At 40.0% G+C, this 19,396-nt stretch overlaps 1 long non-coding RNA gene across 3 annotated transcripts in view; it reads left to right on the top strand.

Moving 5' to 3' along the window:
* The window catches only part of LOC140845884 (uncharacterized), a 36,580-nt gene extending 17,919 nt beyond the window's left edge, over positions 1–18,661 (top strand). For 2 of the 3 annotated variants that reach the window (XR_012124792.1, XR_012124793.1), the window contains 4 exons: positions 1,386–1,466; positions 1,584–1,663; positions 2,090–2,154; positions 15,994–18,661. This is a non-coding gene — a long non-coding RNA (uncharacterized lncRNA). Of the gene's footprint in view, positions 1–1,385; positions 1,467–1,583; positions 1,664–2,089; positions 2,155–3,502; positions 4,461–15,993 lie in introns of those variants that run through there. The other variant, XR_012124794.1, reaches the window with a different exon arrangement.
* Positions 18,662–19,396: the final 735 nt, after the last annotated feature.

The following is a 19,396-nucleotide window of genomic DNA, read 5'->3' on the forward strand; positions in this document are numbered from 1 at the left end:
TCCCTGTAGCTAATCATTAAAAATTCTAATTAAAACAACACTGAGATATTTTGTGCCCCACCTCTAGACAAAAATTTATCAGCATATTGGAAGTAGCTACTGATCCCGGGGGTGTAGGGACACAGGCACTTTTCGTAGATTTTGTTTTGGTGGGAACACAAATTGGCACAACTTCACAGAGGGAAATTTACTAGTATCTAATGTATTTAAATGTTTATAAGGATTTTACCAATCATTTCAATATCTAGAAATTTCACCTATTGAAACACTTAAGAGACAGGGAGAGGGGGGAGTGGGGGAGAGGAGAGAGGCAGAGACGGAGGGGGGTGGGGAGGGAGGCAGAGATGGAGAAAGGGAGGGGGAGGGGAGAGAGGCAGAGGAGGGGAAGAGGAGAGGGAGGGGGAGGGGAGAGGCAGAGATGGAGAGGGGGGTGGGGAGAGAGGCAGAGACAGAGAGGGGGAGGGGAGAGGGAGAGGGGGTGGGGATAGAGAGGGAGAGGGAGGGGGAGGGGAGAGAGGGAACGAGAAAGACCCATATAATCAACTGTTACTCAGTCATTAAAAGGAATGGGTTAGATGTGAAAATGAATACAGGCAAAAATGTAATTTGCTGAATCCTGTAAATACCATGATCTCATTTCATAAAAGTATGTATGCACATAATTATATAGTTTTCGAACTATATGTATATGTATATGTATGTATAGTTTTATGAAATGAGATCATGGTATGAGAAGAGAAATTGTATATATAAGATTCTAAAACATACATTTTAGAAAAAACTCAGAATGTGTATTTATCAAACTTTAATGATTACCTCTGAAGAGTTGGATTGTTTACTCTTTTAAGATAACAATTATTTAATACCAAAAAGAAAGGTAAAAGTAAGCTTCTTGGAATAAAAGTTTGGAGTTGGAAGAATATTAAGGAATGATTTCATCTAACCCTCCCGTTTGTCAAAAAAGACATCAGAATTGTAGAGAGGCTGAGAAATCCCCACGCTCACACAGAAGGTGGCAGCAGCGCCGGGAGGAGAGGTGAAGCTTGTGTGTCACGTGCTCAGTCAGCATCGCCCTAGTGACCCGGTCAGATGATGGGTTTTCACTTTTTTCCCTTTCATGAGAATGCAACAATAATTAATGGAAGACATGTTTTTTAAACCAAGTATCTACTACGTGGTAGGCATCAGGCTAGGCACTTTTCAAGCATTCCCTATAGCGTCTAAAGCTCACCCTGTGAGATGGGTTGCCTGTGTTTTATGGCTGAGGCGTACCCATTCCTCGCTCCTTGAGACGGTTGAGGAGCATCTCTCCCAAACCGTGAGGCAGCTGTTCTCACCTGGGTCTGGACTCGGCCCGCAGTAACCACTTCTCCATCGCCCACCAGGCCACTTCCTCGCCTCTCCAAATACCCACCAGTGTCTACCTGTGGTGCTGAGTATGAATGTGGTGCATGAACTTTGCACAGGTAAGTCTTACAAATATCGAGGTTGATTTATTTTTTAGGAGCAGAAACTTGAATAGAATGTTTCAAGGGCACGTCCTTCGGGACTCAAGGTAAAAGCAGATTTCCATTTGTTTTCAGTGGACAGTTGTGCAGAAACAAAGGAGTGGAGATTGCCGTAATATCTAGTTTGCAGATGGACCTGACTGTAGCTACAACAGGTCTGTAAAGGAGAAAGCCAATTTCACTTCTTTATTGGTGCTAGAAAATGAGAATTGTGGGATGAGAGATGAAACAGCGGGGCGGGCCAGGGAGAACCCCCTGGGATTAAGGACCGCCCACGAAATCTGTGGGACTCAGCACAAAGTGAAAACAAAGGTGTCTCCTTTGCTCAATATTTATTGAGAATTTCAAGATGGCAACATTTAAAACCAACCATGGGGCCCTTCTGAGCATGAGTCTCTGTGCCCCAGTACAGGTCACACATCCTTGGAGCCAAGCCTATCTGGGCCCCAGTTTAAGTCCAGTCTCCGTGATAAACCAGATGCTGACTCTGTCACAGCTCTGGCCCCTGTTTCTTCCCTCTTCTCCTCCCAAACTGCATACCTTTGATCATTCTTTATTTCCCCGTCTGGTTTCCAACTCAGATTTTAGAAGTCTGCTTCATTCCAATATCAAATGATTTCAATGATAAAGCAAGTGCACCTCCTAAGTAAGTATCCTTTCTTCCATTCTGTTGGCTGCCATCTGTGCAATCAGCCTAGAGTGAAGTGTTTTTTGGAGGGGTGAGAAAATATTCTTGGACAGACTTGTATTTTTCTTATATAAGTCGGTGTTAGACAAATTTTATAACATCCAAATATTCTTAGATTTGCTGTAGCATAGTGCTTAGGACTGACTTATTTTGGAATAAGAGATCCTTCTTAGAAAAAATTTTCTTCCAGAGAGAGCTTCAAAATGTAAATACATAGAAGACTGAGAGACTTCCTGCTATAAAAGCCAGAAAAGCAAATACTGGACCAAAAAACAAGAATGAAAGGGGTCTGCTTTTTTCCTTATAGGCCTTCCCATGACTGGAAATGATTTATTTTTATTTCAGCCAAAGGAAAAAGAAAATCTATTATGAAAAAAAGTTTCTCATGAAATTAGGATATTGAGAATGGGCAAATAATATGAGGAGTTAAAGTATACTTTCTTACTGAAATCCACAAGTGTGGCAGTTGTATATGTTTTAAATGTTCACAAGAGTTTTTATGCATTGAGCAATACAGGCACATATGCTATCTCACTCATTATTGGGAATAACACAGAAATGCTGACTTTCTTAAAGACATCTTTTAAAATGCATTAATTCAAGAAGTCTTGATAGTGATTCTCCTCCAACAGACAGGAGTCAGGGTTATTGACCTGGGGGAACCACAGGCACACCGCGAGAGTTGCTTGGGAGAGAACTGGTGAGCACAGGAAAAATCAAGAAATCACTGATTTAAAAAACATATGGTTTGCTCAAGTTGTACATATGTAAAATCAAAGTCACCAAATGATGCAATAGATCAAACATAAACACCCATCTGAGCATTTCTGATCCCACACTCTAAGTCAGGAATGATTCTCTATAGGCTCAGAAGTTTATGGTGTCTCCTTCCATGAGCCCTCAAACCATCCCAAACCATGTGCATGCACTCCACATGCATGATACTAGTGGGCTGATGTAAAATGCAGAATGCAGTGGCAGGTTTCCTTTCTCCTTTGATCTTTAATTCAAGGCCAATCATTATTAAGGGCGCTCTGCAAGGATCCCCCTCACCTAAAGCCCTGGGTAGAGCAATGTGCTGTACTGCTGCCGTGGTAGTGTAGTCATGGTTACATTCAGAAACCTAACCGTCTAAGGAACCTTGGTTTTCAGTAGCGGGACCTTAAGTCAAAGTGGCTGAATAGAGAATGGAATGGAATGTTAGTATGCTGAGGGAAGGTGGACTTTAGGCATTGCTGTAGCCAAGGGTTCAAATGTCATTAAAGTTCTGTATTCTCCTTTTTCATCTTTTATCTACTTTCCACAGCACTGTTTTGATCTCATGTAGGCTTTCGTCATGACGGTGAAAAGATCAAATCTAGTGCTTAGGCGTCCATGGTGCTTAGTTCTCCTAATCTCAGAAAAACGGAGAGAGGACTTTAGTCTTACAAGGCATAAATCTACCCTTCAATGGTTCTGACTGGCTTTCCGTAATACAACAGGCCTGCGTCTAAAGGAAGGAGTCCTCTGCTTGGCTCAACTGGCCCATACGTATGAATCTGTCAGGAGGGAGTCAGGATCTCTGACAGACAGCCCCACAGTACTGCCCAGGAGTGGGAAGGGGAAGTCCTCTCACAGGAGTGAGGAGATCTCATTTGAGATATTAATGAAACCCTCCATATTTTAGGAAGCTGTTCCTTTTGTACTTAATGTGTCGTATAAATTTATACAAAAAGATAAATATATAAATTTATAGAGAGATAAATGGGCAATTGATTCATAATAGACAATGGACAAAGGAGGAATTACAAATATTAACAAAGAGGGAAGTTTCAATCATGCTAAAAACAAATTGAAAATTAAAACAAGAAGATAATGATTTCCACCTCCAGCTATGATGGAGTAACAGGAATCTGGTTCACCCTCCCATCTCAATAAACTAGAAAACTGTACAAGATACATCATCTTTGGGAGAAGGGAAGCAGGTGAGCCTTATCATTGCCCAGAGCAGGGGCTGCAGAGTCTCCAGGTGACAGCAGGTTCCAAATGCCTTGACATTTTAAAGAAACAAAACTCAACATGTGTTCATGATTCCTTTCTTAAATCATCAAACTTTGTGACCTGATTCAAAAAAACATAGTATGGAATGGAAAAATTAGTAACTTCACAATGAAAACATCTGAAAGATGCCACCTAAACCAAGTGATCATGGTTAACATCACCAGCATTGTCATCAGACATCAGTGATGTCACCAGAGCATGTGCTCCCAACAGGATATGGGGAGAAGGGCATCTCACCTCTGTGGTATGAGCTACACCCTAGCCAGGTAATGAGGAACAAACTCATACTGGGGGTCATTCTACGAAATTCCCCAACCCTACCAGTACCCTTCAAAACTGTCAGGGTCACAGAAAAAAGAGAGAACCTGAAAAACTGTCATGGATCAGAGTCGAGTTGGAAGACATGACAACTGAATGCTAAGCAAACAGTATCCCTTAACTCAAAAACAGTATTCTGATACGTTTAATTAAACTTTATGAAAAGGAAGCTACTTCTTAATGATCGTCTGGCACTTAAGTGACAAAATCACATTTGAGCTTCCCACTAGCTCTGTGAGACGGGGAGAAAGGAATTATGGGTTGAACTATGTGAGGAACAGAAAAAAGATAATAAGGGTCTTTAGAGGTATTTAAGATCTTAATGAAAACAAAAGCTTACATAAGTCAGAGGAAGTTATACAAATATTTTTGTCAATACTGCACATATCTGATTTCCTGCCACATCTCTGGCCTTGACTGTCAGCCTCCGTTCTCCCTGAATCCTCTTCAACTCTAAACGTATGGATTTCCTCGGACGTGCTCCTAAGCCCCATCCTTTTCTGCTTCCACACTCTCTCCCCACCTGATCTCATCCATCCTCGTAGTTTTAAATATTACTGCTATGCTAAATTTATGTCGACCTCAGGGCTCTCCTCTGACCTCCAGATTTTTTTATCCAAATGCTTATTTGAAAATCTTATCTTAAAATTTCACAAAAATCTCAATCTTAATGGGTCTAAAAAAGAATGTATTGATTTTCTGTCCTAACATCATTCTTCTGCTCCTCGCCATCTCAGTAAACAGCCCCTCTGCCCACCAAGACTGTCAAGTGTTCTACTTGCGAGTCAGACTGGACCCATAGGTGCTCCCAATCTGCATGTCTCTCCAGCAGCAAATCCTGTGGCTCCCCCCGCAGGATGCGTCCCTGTCTCTCAGGTCCTGCCTCTCCCTGGCACAGCGCTGGGTGCAGCTCCCATCATCTCCCTCTCCAGGACAGCTGCTTCCTTATTAGCCTCTCGGCGTCAATTTGGACACTTTTCCCATCTATTCTCACAGCAGCAGAGTCATCTTTTAAAAAGCACAAGTATGATTAGATCACTTTCACCTTAAAAATCTTTCAATAAAATCCCAAAGCACTTTAAAAGTAAATCCAAATTCTTTGCCACATTCTGTGACCTGCATGACCTACACCTCCCGGACCTGTCAGGCTTCTCTCATCTTAGATTCCCCTCTTCCTGCTCATTATTCTCCAGTCACATGAACTTTTAAATAATTAGCTGAATTATCCAGCTCTTTGCCATCTCTGGGCCTTTGAGCTTGCCCTGCCTGTAAAAGCAGCCCCAGCCCACCCACCCACCCACATACAATCCTGTCTTCCTCTGCCCACACTCCCTTTACATGGAAGGCTTCTGTTCATCCCTCAGTCTGTGCTTCAGTGTTCCCTCCAGAAAAATCTGTCCCTGACCTCCCTGTCTAATTAGCTTCCCTAATTATAACTTGTCATCAAACCCTCTTCACTTCCTTCTTATCACTTAGTAGAATGCATGGTCATCTATGTGTTAGATCATTAACATCTCTCTCTCTGCAGGACTAAGAATTGCAGCAAAGCAAAGCAACCTCTGCTTTGTTTCCCACTCTAGTTCTGCATTTGGCCCATAACCAGCCCTTAGTGAATCCTTGTTGAATGGCTGGATGTATTAACCAGTTGTCAGTTACTGTCTCCTTTGAATAAATTAGGTTTGTTTTTACAGCTTCAGAACACAATACAAGTGAAGGAGGGAAACTAAAAATGTAGAAAACATCCAAGAACAACCAAATGGACTCTCGCGTCTTCAGCAGGTAGAGAATGACTAGAGGGTGGTGGAATTCTGCCTGGGTAACAGATGACCAGAGGGCTTGGAGTCAGAGGACTGAGGTCCAGCCCAGGTGCAGAAAGGTGCATGAGCCACTGAAGGCTCCAGAGAAGGCTGAATAGTGACTCTCCAAACACATTCCTGTCCTACTCCGCGGACCCTGCAAGACAGACTTGGTAGATGTGATTGAGTCAAGGGTTTGGAAATATTCCGTTGTCCAAGTGGGCCTGATGTACTCACCAGGGTCCTTATAAGAGGAAGGCTGGAGGGTCAGGGGCCCTGAACTGAGAAATGCAGGCAGCCTCCAGGAGCCAGTAAAGGCAGGGAACGGATTTCCCCCCTGGGCCTCCAGGAGGAACAACAGCCTTGCTGACCCATTTACATTTCTAACCTCTACGACTATGAGGGAATAAATTTGTGTGCTCCTTTCAGCCACTAAATTTGTGATAATTTACTATTAATATAAGCCATGAGGTTCATCTCTAAAATCTGCTTATTTACATGTTTTTGCGTTGTTACTGTTGTTGTCTCTCTACACAGTAATGTAAGTTATGTGATAGAAGAGGCTCCATCTCTGTTGTCCACACTTATTCCCAGCACCTAGAACAAGGCCTGGCACAAAGTAGGTTTTAAATAAATACTTCTTCAATCAGTGAGCAGGTGAACACAAATCTCTGTCCATTGGGGTTTTTGTGAACATCTGTTTGCGAGAGTCAAGAGGAAGCCACTCTTCCGTTCTCCCCATTGTAATTCCCTTTTCCTTTCTAATTCATTCATCCCTTCTGTTGCCTTCCCATCTGGCCTCTTCCATTTCTTCTTCCTTGTCTGGTATCCTTTTACCCACATCTTTCCTCAGGCTCTCTACCCTTCATTATAAGTCATACAACAATTCTTCCTGGGGATCCAGGAATGACTGGATTATATCAATACAGAGATGGTTGTTTCTCATTTAAATATATGTCACACATGAGCCCTGAGCCTGTGACTAAATTTAATATGTATTCATGATGTATGAATTTACCTTGATTTGATGAGACCATCGTGTGCGACAGAAATCCCAGGTCTGAAATTGCTCACATTGATCACAAAAATGTCCCATAAAGTAGTGACTTGGAGCACGTTTTCTTTTCAAGGCACAATCAAGTCACATGCAGTTTTAGTCAAGTGAGATGAAGTAATTCCTCTAGGGCAAGGCTGGGTTGAAAAGCAAGTTTGTGACCCCACTTTCTTTCCCTTGCAGGCCTGCTGGTCGACACTGTCAGCACTCTGGTTTACCACGCACTGTCTCGGGGTATTTCTGAACTGCAGATTTCAATCAAAATTATGCAGTGTGTGTGTGTGTGTGTGTGTGTGTGTGTGTGTGTGTGTGTGTGTGTGTGGTGGGGCAAGGCTTGAGGCAGGGAGTGGGGCAGAGGGAGATGGAAGGGAGCAAGCATACTGGGATGTAGTCTGAAAATCTGACAGCAATCCAGAGGCTATACCTTTTCAGACATGTTTTTGGTGGTTTCAAATGCACAGTATATGTCATGTGAGATCACACAAATTCCCAAGGAACATGTTGATTGAGAGGAATAGGGGTGTGGCTCTAATCTTGGTCCCTCAGATTTTTTTTCTTGAAATGCAGATGGGCGGGGTTTGGTGACTAATGCTGGGAGGAGAGGAGATTGGTTGTGGTAGCTTCATTAAGCAAGGGTTCAGGAAGCCTCCACTGTGTGGAAATACAGCCTATGCAACCAGACATTCATTTGGGTGAACAAACTCTTCGATTTTTTCCTACTTAATTTTTGAACATCTTCCTTTCTTGAAGATGGTAGCCTCACTCATGCATTAGTCCAAATATGATTGCTTAGCTCATACAAATACACTGATATGTACATATATAAGGTATACTTACAAATATGTGTATATTACATATACATATATGTGTGTACACCAGAGAGCTCTTATCCTCTACTGGACAGAGAAAATTACAAAAAGTAAAAATGGGGGCATTCTTTAAATAAAGAAATAAGTACTTCCTGGGTTGCTAATCCTATTACTTATTTGTATCTTTATTAACTTAAATTACATAGTCAGAGCAACACTTACCTAAATCAATACACAAAGAATTATTTTAAAGATTTCTTTTTATCATTGACATTTCATCCATTCATTTCTTCATTCAGAAAACTTTCACTGAGCTTCTACTGCGTGCCAAACTCTGTGTTGGTAGCTGGAATTGCAGTCATGAAAAAGTCCTCCCTGCCCTTCTAGAGTTTATGGAACAGTGGAGGGAGGAATACGAAACAGGAGCATTGCACAAATCGTGTTAGGTAGTAAAAATGAAAAAGATGGGAATAAAATATTAAAGGAGTCTCAATACTAAAATACTGAAGGAGCCTGAAAAAGAGAATTAAAATTTTTTTTCCTGAACTATTACTATTTCATTTTTATGTGATCTAGAAAATAAAATAATAATATTAATGATAGAAGTTTAGATGTAATTAAAGTAATTCTCAATTCTCATATTCTTCTGACACTTTGTGATTGTCACAGAATAACATTCCATACAACCAGTCCCCTTACGCACAGCCCTCCCCATCGGTGTTATGTAACCTTGCTAGAAAAGCTGGGATTGACTTGGGAGCCCCCTCAAGCTGAGGGAGAAGGAAGCACCCAACACTGGGAGGGTATATTACAGCCTCTAGGTCTTCTCAGCACTGAGGGGCTGCCCTCTGCATGGAGCTGGTGCCCAGATCCACTTTTCTGCCTCTCTACTGTACCATGACCTCAGCCTACTTAAATTTGACTCATCGCCAGCAACCACTGTGTAACATTGTAAACCTGAGTAATAATCCCTGGCCATTGGTAGATTGTTTTATTTATTTATTTATTTTAGACTAAGAGAGGAGGGCTCAAGTTCTTGCCACTGACATTGCAAAAGTGTCCATGTGGACAATATAGCCTCATATTTCATCACAATAGCTGATGAACAAACCCTGCTTCTGCTGTACTATATAAATCCAAATTATGCATCTATCCCTCCTATCATTAGCTTTTACAAAGAGTTAGGTGTGCAGTTAAATTTATCTTCATGTTCAGAGAGAACTGTTCATTGATCTAGAAATTAAGCTATGTAATTACCTTAATGAGTAATTTTGGTTACTGATTTATTTGTGCAGGGATCCTCTATCATTTGTAGGCATAAGAAGATATATCTTCTTTCTGAATTATATTTGCACCCATTGTTTGAAATGGAATCAACTGGGTCCTGATTATATACCTAGGGCCACAGATTACAAAATTTTAGATACATTTTTAAAATTAGGCTAGTACTATGGACTGAATATTTGTGTTACCCTAAAATTTCTTTGTTGAAATTCCAACCTCCAAGGTTATGGGACCTTTAGGAAGTTATTAAGTCATAAGGGTAGAAACCACATGAGTGGAATTAGCGACCCAAAGCAACCCTTCACCCCTTCTACCATGTGAAGTTACAGTGAAAAGATGACCATCTATAAACCAGGAAGTGGGCTCTTACCGGACATCAAATCTGCTAGCACCATAGCTTGGACTTATCAGCCTCCAGAACTGAGAAATAAATGTTTGTAAGCCACCCAGTCTGTAGTATTTTGTTAAAACTGCCCAAACAGACTAAAATAAGTATTTATGCCAGAATTCCTTGCTCTAGAAAGTCCTAAGGAGAGAATCATAACACAGACTCATGCTACAGTGAAACAAATCCATAACCTTTGTGGCAAATACCTAGTCTCCCTTTGATAGAGAATAGACAGATTCTGGTTGCTGCTGATCTCCTGACTTTGGGAGAGCAAATGGGCTTGAACCTGAACTACCTTATAACAAACTGTATGCTGTTAGTGATCCATCATCCACAAAGCTGACCAATATTCCCTCATAAAGTAGAAGTAATGGAAACAAGATGGGTTTGGGGCAGTCCCAAAGGCTCAATACACTGCATAAACAAGTAACTCATGGTCCAGTGCATTTAATCCTGCATTTCCACATTTCCCTCATCCTAATTCTATGTTCTCACAAGGGGTTCCTTATGACATGAAGAGGTCAGGTTTAGTCCATGAGAACTAACAGCTATTCTGATTGTGAATTTGCCTTCTCTTTCCCCTCCATAGATCTCTCACCAAAACCACACAATGAATTTCTGAACATTTTATTCACTCCTATAGTATTTCATGCAATATTGTTTCAGATTGAGAAACTCCCTTTTTAGTGAAAGTAATAAGCAATAACTTAATGCTCATGGAGCAGCTATAAAGCAGCTAGCTTTATAGAAATGGAAGACTTACCACTGAGGACTCAGTTAGGCAATAGCTTTGAGGCATCTGTGTGGAGTAAGTCTGAGATGTACTCAGCAGTGGGCTGGAACTCCCTCCTACCACCTTGCAGGACCTGACTATGTGTTCAGAAATTTTGTAAGCCAGTTGTTAAACACAATCATTCTTAAAAACTAAATCACATAAACTTAAAATTAAATGAATTATATTTTTAAAAATCAGTTCTCAAACTTAATCACTTCCTAATTATTTTTTTGAATTTTATTGTCACTTATGTTCCTGAAGTTAAGTTTATCGAATCTTTATGGTGGAAACACTATATAATGTTGCATTGCTGCACATCTCTTTGTAATTATGTGCTCAATGATGCTAAACATGGTGGGAGTATTTATACCAGTAAAATTAGCAAATGTTAAAAATCAGGGCTTTTTCTTCCCCAGAGCTAGTTCTTAAATGCATACCAGCACACCACTGGTGTTCTCTTAAGGGATGCAGTCTTTACTCTGAGCCAGTAAGCAATTTGAAGTGCTGTCTTTTTCTACAGATGAACTGAATGGCAGCCAGAAACCCAGGGAGTAGAAATGAGAGTGGCATCCCTCACTAAAATGTCTAAAGAGCTGCTCACAATTTCTCATTTCATTTCCCTAAAACCTTGGCCCTTACTTGATTAGATATTTAGATATCAAGGAGGCATATTTTCATCAGGGGATACATTGAAATGGTGCTGGTACTGACATTAAGTCACTTTGAGATTTTTAACATCCCTGGAAAAATAACTCCCAAGCACACACAAAAAATAGGAGGTTAATTGCTTAGAGATGATGATGCTAATCATCAAGGGGAAATCATTTTGCTGCTTGAACAGGGTGGGGAATCGTAGGACATGAACTCAGGATGGCCTCTGAGTTGCCTGCTGGTGCCGCCACACTCAGCAGTGAAGTTAAAGGAAAGCTCAGTAACCCCATGCAAATGAAACTACCAAGGAGCACACCTTTCACTGAGGAACAGCCGGGTCACTCCACCAGATAAAGAACCTAAGCCAGCTGAGGTTTTGGCGAAGGGCAAGGGAACATGGAATGGAGTGCAGAAAAAAGGTAACAAAAGTCACGTAGAACATTATGACCAGCTGCAGAAAGAGGGCCAGGGTGGCTAACTACGGTTGCCTTTCACTTTATTATTCATATATTGATGTTATTTACTAATTGATTTTCTTTTTCTTTTTCCCTTCCTCTGTCCTTTAATAAAGGGTTAACTTCATTATTTAGTCCATAGGTTACAGGAATTAAGAAGTAATTCCAACCAGCCTAAAGGAGGAAGACTTTAGGTCTCCCTCTTGGGGTCAAGGAAGAGAGCACTTTTATTGATAAGAGAAATGGTTGCTTTATATCAAGTGGGAGCATGCTGTAGTCACTGTTTTGTTATTTAGAAATTCCAGTTTGGGAAGAATAGCATTGAACAGCCAAACACGTGGACAGTGGTGGATACAGAGAATCGTCTCTCTTGACCTTTGCTTTAACCCTTTATGCTTGTGTCCTAAACTAAAATGATAGAAGAAGGAGGTAGAGCTCATAAAATGATAGAAGAAGACAAACTAAAAGAAGGAGGAGGAGGAACAAGAAGAAAAGGCGGAAAAACCCACCAGATTCTCTTGAAGGTCGGGGTTCTGACTCTGACTTTGCAGGTCCATGCAGCTCTGCAAGACTCAGAAGGAGAGAGTTGCCAGGGTGACAGAGTGGCTACCCACATGGCTATTAGATGCTTTTGCAAGCATGTTAGCAAAGGAATTTGGCCTTTGAAGGCAGCCACAGTGCAGGTCTTAATGTCCAGGCTCTATGTCATAGGTGTTGAGCTGAGAAGGTAGCAATAGGCCTACCAGAACAGTTCTGTGTCATAGTTGGGCTTTCTCCTAGCTATTTCTTTTCCAGGTCATGTGGCTGTGAAGTACCTACACCTTGAATAAATCCTTTCCTGTTTAAACTGGCTGGAGTGGATTCTATCATCTGCTGCTAAAGGTCCTGACTGATACATTAGTTGATACACCACCTCTACTAGCAACCCCAAATCTCACATATTATTGTTACAACAGGAAATTCAAATATAACAGAATGAAGGGTCTACCTTCTTAGAGTCTGGTTCAGGAAAATTCCACTAACATCCATTATAGTAGTATGATTGGAGTCAACTACTTGAGAAAAGAGACCATGTCTTATTTGTCATTTTCATGCAGTCTCACAACACCAAATACTACACTGAACTGAACCTGAAAGCAGACTGTTCTGTGGGAGAAGATAAGACAGCTCAGTTCTTATTTCAAAGCCAGTGAACTCAGGGAGCTGATACTCTGCCATTAGAAATTATTTTGACTGTAATTCAGAATATATCATTTACCCTCTTTCTGGCTCACCTGTTTCATCCGTAGAAGTAAGATAACAACACCTGATTACACCCCCAATGGTGTCATGGATAATCATAATTATCACAAATAAAAATTCCTAAGTACTTTTTATGTGGCAGTTTTCTAGATGTTTTATTTGCATTAGCTCATTTAATCTTCACAGCTACCTTGTAAATTACATAGACTTATTATGCCCATTTTACAGATGAGGAAATTTAGATGAGTCAAAGTCATATATGTAAGATTTTAGGATTTCAGCCCAGGCAGTCTGGCCCCAGACTTCATACTTTTCATCACTATGCTTTATTTTAAGTAAAATTAAAAGTTATTATATAGTGCAGTAGAGATCAAAGGAGCAGAGAAATACATTGAGAGTAATCCGGAAAGTATAGTTTCTCATGGCTAGAAGCTATGAAAATGGCATCAGATTATTTTGTGTAGATCTTGTGGTGGTGAAGTATTATTTTTTTCTTTTAGATTTTATGTATAATTGGGAAAGCTGATATGTATTGATTACTAGTGTATATATATGTACTGATGCTCTATGAGAAGCTTGAGATTGGATGGAGGGGTCCTATTAACACTAGATGTGAAAACAGTCCTTAAAAAGGAGTTTACGTTTAGATAGGAGGACAAAATATGTGTGTCTGGGACAACAGTAAAAGGATTCCAATCATATCTTTTCTTAAAATCTCCATATTTTCTAGTCCACAATGCCTTGAATTTAACAGATAACAATGTTTGTTAACTGGATAAACATCAGTCACCTCGTACTTATTTCTCTAGGACTGTGTGAGTGTAAGAACTTAGTAATACCCAGAATAACAGATTGCAGGCAGCAAGTGGAACTTGGGCCTTAATGCCTGGCTAAGATTTATATAAGGAGGAGAGAGAAGGTGAGGTTTCGCAGGCAAGGAAACAAGAGAAGGGAAATGTGGAGGTGGGAAGGGCAGCCCAGCCTCTGCAGCAGCCACGGTGGTGTCTTGGCAGCCATGCATTTGTTCAGAAGGACAGGTGGGCAGCTGGGCAGCTGGAAAACAATTTATTAGGTTACTATGATGAGCACATTGGTTTTTAAATGTTCTCTGGAAAAAAATCAAGTCGGTTTTAAGCAGGGGACTTTTAAATCTCATGAACTTTCAGTGGTCAGCTATAGGCACCCGTTATCTGTGAAAATGAGAACAGAGCGAGGCATTACTGTTGATGCATTGCCAAGAAGAGCAGTATTTACTGTATTGTTTCTGTTTTATGAAGAGAGGGAGACTATCTGGAATATGCTAATAAAAACCATAATTGCCCCGTAGTTATCCTGTCCTCTAAAGCTACGATGCTGCCAGGGAACTAAATTACTCAGGAGTGTTGATGATTAAATATAAGAGAAAATGACTCTGGTATCAGGCTGATTTTGATGCCTGACTACTCAAATGTGGGTCAGCTGCATCTGTCACCCCTAAAATGGTGGGCTAATTTCAGAAGAAAATATGAATTATCCTGTCAAAACTTTCTTGTCAAATAATCTTGTTAATGGGCCATACTCTTTCATTGCTATGTCAGTCTAATGTATTAACAAATATTTGTGATTTCTTTGTGGGACTGAAAATATACATGTTTGAACTATATTTGGGGGATGACTGGCTGAGTTCAGGATGAAGATCGTGGAGTGATGTAAACCCACCATAATCCTCCCTGGCCACTGGTCTTGCAAGAAGATGTTCTCCACTGATCCACAGCATCCTCTCAAATCAGTATCTGTGATGGTGCCATAATATATGCTGTCCTCTTTCTCCCCCCTTTCTTTCTGCTTCCTTCCCTATTTTTCATGGTACTATGTTGCATGAGGTTTCTTAAATCATCTGTTATACTGGGGTGCCCTGGAGAAAAATTCTGAGTCATAAGCTTCTTTCCCCATTACTGCAACACTTACTCTAAGGATACTTCTGACATTATGCTATTTCCATTTCTCCCAATTTTAACTGTGAGTCATGTCCTCTGGAACACTGCCATTCCTACCCTGACAAATTTTCACCAGTTCCCTTGATGTTGAACAAAGGTGTATCTTTTCAAGGTGAACTGACATGGTGAGGGTGCTGTCGGCAACCATCAAAAGAATATTTCCAAAAAGAGGAATAATAACCCTTTTTGGTAACATGAGGCATTTCCAGAATACGCAGTTGTGTCTGTATATATGTGAAAGTAGACTGCTACTCTGTTAACAATTGTTTTATGTCTAGTAAGAACACTTGGATAGGTATTGATTCACAGGTAAATAGGATGCTTTAGAAACTCCTATTTATTGCAAAGGAACTCAAAGTTAATAATCCATAAAATAAAAAATTTGTTAGTTACATAGTGCTTGACATGAAGAATAATGACCCATTGTTCAACACCTTTACTAATGACAATTCAAATGAGATTTATGGTAAGTTAAGGCAAGCTGATTACATTATATATCAGAAATAATTTTTAACAGTAGGAGTCATTATGCCTGATATAACCTGTAGAATATCTTTAAGAAAAAAAATCTTATACTTATTTGTATAGTTTAATTATAATCTTCCTTAAAGATTTATTGACATATACCCTGTCTTATTCCACAGACACAAAAATTGAGTTGATTGTTAAGAAAATGTACTATAAAACAAGATATTAAAAAGTAAGAACTCAGAATCAAGGAAATAAAATTAGATTATTGCTCCCACATCACTAAGAATATTTTTACTGAATTGCAATTTGGTGTAATCTGTATTTCAGGTCATTATTTAAAAGAAAAACTACTCTATAAAAAACTCATTATTAGATCAAATCTAAGAATACTGTCAAGATCGTTGTTCCTCATAAATGTGATTTCTAGGGAGATCTAGAAAGATGGGAGATCTGACAGGCAGTGTTTAGTATAATGTTCAATATTCTCAGAAAACAACATATATCAAGTGAAACATACACATCACATTTCATGTTACAGAAACCTCAGCGAGCATCTGCTAGTTGGGCCGCTAAGACAACAGGATGCCAACTGTTCTGAGACCACCAGCTGACTATCAACTAATGCCTCACAGCATGCTCAGCCAACCCTCGGTCAGGTCACAACTGCAAATAAACCTGGCTAGATGGACTTCACTGGGAAGCCACTGACAGCTCCAGAGGGCTGCCAAAATGAATGAGAAGCTGGAGGACCAGGCCTGGATCATGGGCCAGATCGGGAGAGCCCCAGGGACCTGCGCATCGAAAAGGACAGCGGTGGCCAGCAGCAGTCTGATCTGGCTCAGCCACTGCCTTGTGATGAATGCAATGACCCCTTCCTCTCTACGTCACCAGCTTAAGATTTAGAGTCCTGGGAGGAATCATCTGACTGTTCAGGTCAGACCATGAGCTCCCCCCAGGTTTGCTCTTCCTCCTGAAGTAGATGACATCTGTTTGGCTCAGGTGAAAAGCCTTGGCATCATCCTTGGTGACTCCCTCTGTCTCACCTCACACCCAGTGCATATGCATATCCTGGAAGCTTGGTTTTCAACATCTCTCTGCATAATCAAACCTCTTCTCAGTAGTTGGGACAGTCAAGATTCTACCCATACACCTATCATCTGCTCCATTAGTGCCCTGCTGGGTTGGCCAGTTGGATTGTGCCCATTAGAAAAGCACTGGAGTGAATGAGAGAAGAGGTTGAATGACTTACTCAAGATGGGTCATCTCCTTTGCTGAGGGAGTTTGAGCTTGTGGGGTTCACATAGGACATGCACTCTACTTCTTTTTTAGGGCCGTCTGACATCCTCTGCCAAACCGTCATGTAACCAGTTCTCCAATCTTATTTCTGTGACCATGCAGCCAAATTGTTAGCCAAAACAAATGAGATGGCCTTAATCAGACCATTCTTTTTCCAGAATAAGTGGATAATGGACATGCTCTCCTTGAACTTCTGTCCCTGTGGATTACTACTGAGATGGATGTAATGCATCTCTTGCTGGCACAGTAATGCATTTCTTGCTGGGGCTATCAGGTTATGCAGAGGCATTATAAACCTGACTTGAATTTTTTGTACTTTAATCAACTTCTCCTGCACAACTCTCTGTGAGGCCGTAAGTGTAGGCTACAAGAGTGGTAGCAGTTTATCAGAATTATTGGAGGTAATGGCATCTGAAACATCTCCCCAATTATAATACACTGGTGAATGTGTGTCTCAAAAATGCTAGGACCAGGACAATCCTTTCTAAATTGTTCCCCGTTGGCCAGGCATATAGCCATGGGCTGCCAAACATCTGTTACAAAGTGGGGGAGGATATTCAAAGAGATGAAGATGAGTTGAGGAGCTTGCCAAATGACATATTTAACAAATATAGATTGTGGAGCATTTTCACTGTTTAGAAACTTACAGTTGTGACTGAAATTCAGATAATAAAAGGACTGTGAATCGCCTGCCAAATCATTTCTTCCTGCCCATTACCCTCTGGGAAAGAAATGAACATATTATTGATTTTGAATGCATACTATGTGCCAGAAATTATTTTAAGTGTTTTACATATATTAACTCAGAATTTAATTTGTGAGGACAAGAAATAACAGTCTCATACAGCATTCTAGGAAAGTTCCTTGTACTTTTGGATACAGTTAATTACATTTTACATAAGAATTTCCCTCAGGTGAAGCAACATATAGAAAAGAGAGAAATAGCTGTTATCTGAATAAACAGTCATTAATTTTTGAATAAAAAGTTGTGATGTTCTTTCTGCTAACAGAATAAACCTATTGGTGACATTATTCATTCATCCTGGACTAAGTAGCCAGATAGGGCTGAAGCTCAAGCTTACAAGAACATATCAATGGAAAGTTCTCTTTTCAGAGCATGATTATAAATTTGCCCATTTCAGAGCATAGTTAAGGATTCTCCAGTAGGAATCAAAATCTTGAAAAATTGTTATTACCAATAAGTGAGTGTGTATTGTTTATATACCCTTTGATTTCAGTTTGTCACAATAATACTCATAATTGATGTAATGTGTTTTTGAAAGCTCCATGGAAAGCGTTAAGCCCACTGAGGTTTGCTTCTCCTAGGATATAATTGAAGCAGCTGCAGGAGAATTCAATGCCATTCATTTTCTTAAAGTATATAATTTCTACTAATTGTTAGATTAGCATGTTTGTAGATTATAGCATCATGATGCCAATGAACTTTAGGCAAAATTTCAGTGCAAATTGCAATACAAAGGCATGATTATTACATTTAAAATGACAAACACTAAGGAGGAAAATTAAAATAGCCAGGTTTTGTTTGGCCACGTAAAAGGTTCAGCTTGATCAATAGTCCTAAAGGCCTTTATTATTTTGCCTTACTACAAAGTAACAGAGGTTTTGGGTTTTTTTTAAATACACAATTTAGATAATATAGCTCATCAAAAAGAAGAAAAAGAAAAGTCATCTATGATCTCATTTTGAAGATTACCTTTGTCACATGTTTACCAAATTTCCTTCCAGGCTTTGAAAATTGAATATGCATATACATATTTACTTTTACAAAGAGGTGATTTATTATGTATTCTATTTTTAATCACATATCTATATATTGTGACTATTATCTCTTATAATAGCCATATGTAATCATATGATGCGTAATTATGTTTATCATAAATTATTAACTAATCCCAATTTGTTGGACACTTATTGTTTCCTTTTTTCTTTTCAATTATAACCAGTGCTGTCATGAAGGATCCTGACATGATGTCTAATAATATAGTTTCTTGAAATGAATTTCCACAAATGTAATTGTCACTTCATGATATAAGCAAAAAGTCAAAGTCAAATTGCTATCAATTAAAAAATAATTTAAAGTCTGAGCCACAATATATTGTCAAAGGCTAGTAATAGACATTTCACAGAAAAATATATAAAAATGCCAGCATGGAAAACATGCTTAATCTCATTTAATAATCCAAGAAATAAAAAAATTAAACAACCAAAGATACCACTTCACACACTTTAGATATAAAAATGTTAGGATAAATATTTAAAGAGGTAAAAATTTTAAGAAATTCGGAACAGATAGTTTTATCCACTTTTCAAGGGAGTGTAAGTGTCTTGCCAATGGGGTTCAGCCCCAGGCAAGTTCACTATGGATTCAATGTGACTAAAGAGATGACAGTAGAATGGTCTTGGGGGAAAAGGGTTATACCCAACTTTATTCCCACGGTGGCAGGTCAATCACTAGAATTCTGTCCACTCAGAGCAAGTCTGCGTGCAGCAAGCTGGTCTCTACCTCTGGGCCTCTCTACCTGCACAGCCATCCCCTGGGCCTCTCTGCCTGCAGAGCCATCCTCTGGGCCTCTGTCCTCAGCACTGCCACCACTCCAGCCTCTGCTCTGCTCTCCTGCAGCCTG

Source organism: Manis javanica, chromosome 13 (genome assembly GCF_040802235.1).
Source record: "Manis javanica isolate MJ-LG chromosome 13, MJ_LKY, whole genome shotgun sequence".
Taxonomy (NCBI): Eukaryota; Metazoa; Chordata; class Mammalia; order Pholidota; family Manidae; genus Manis; species Manis javanica.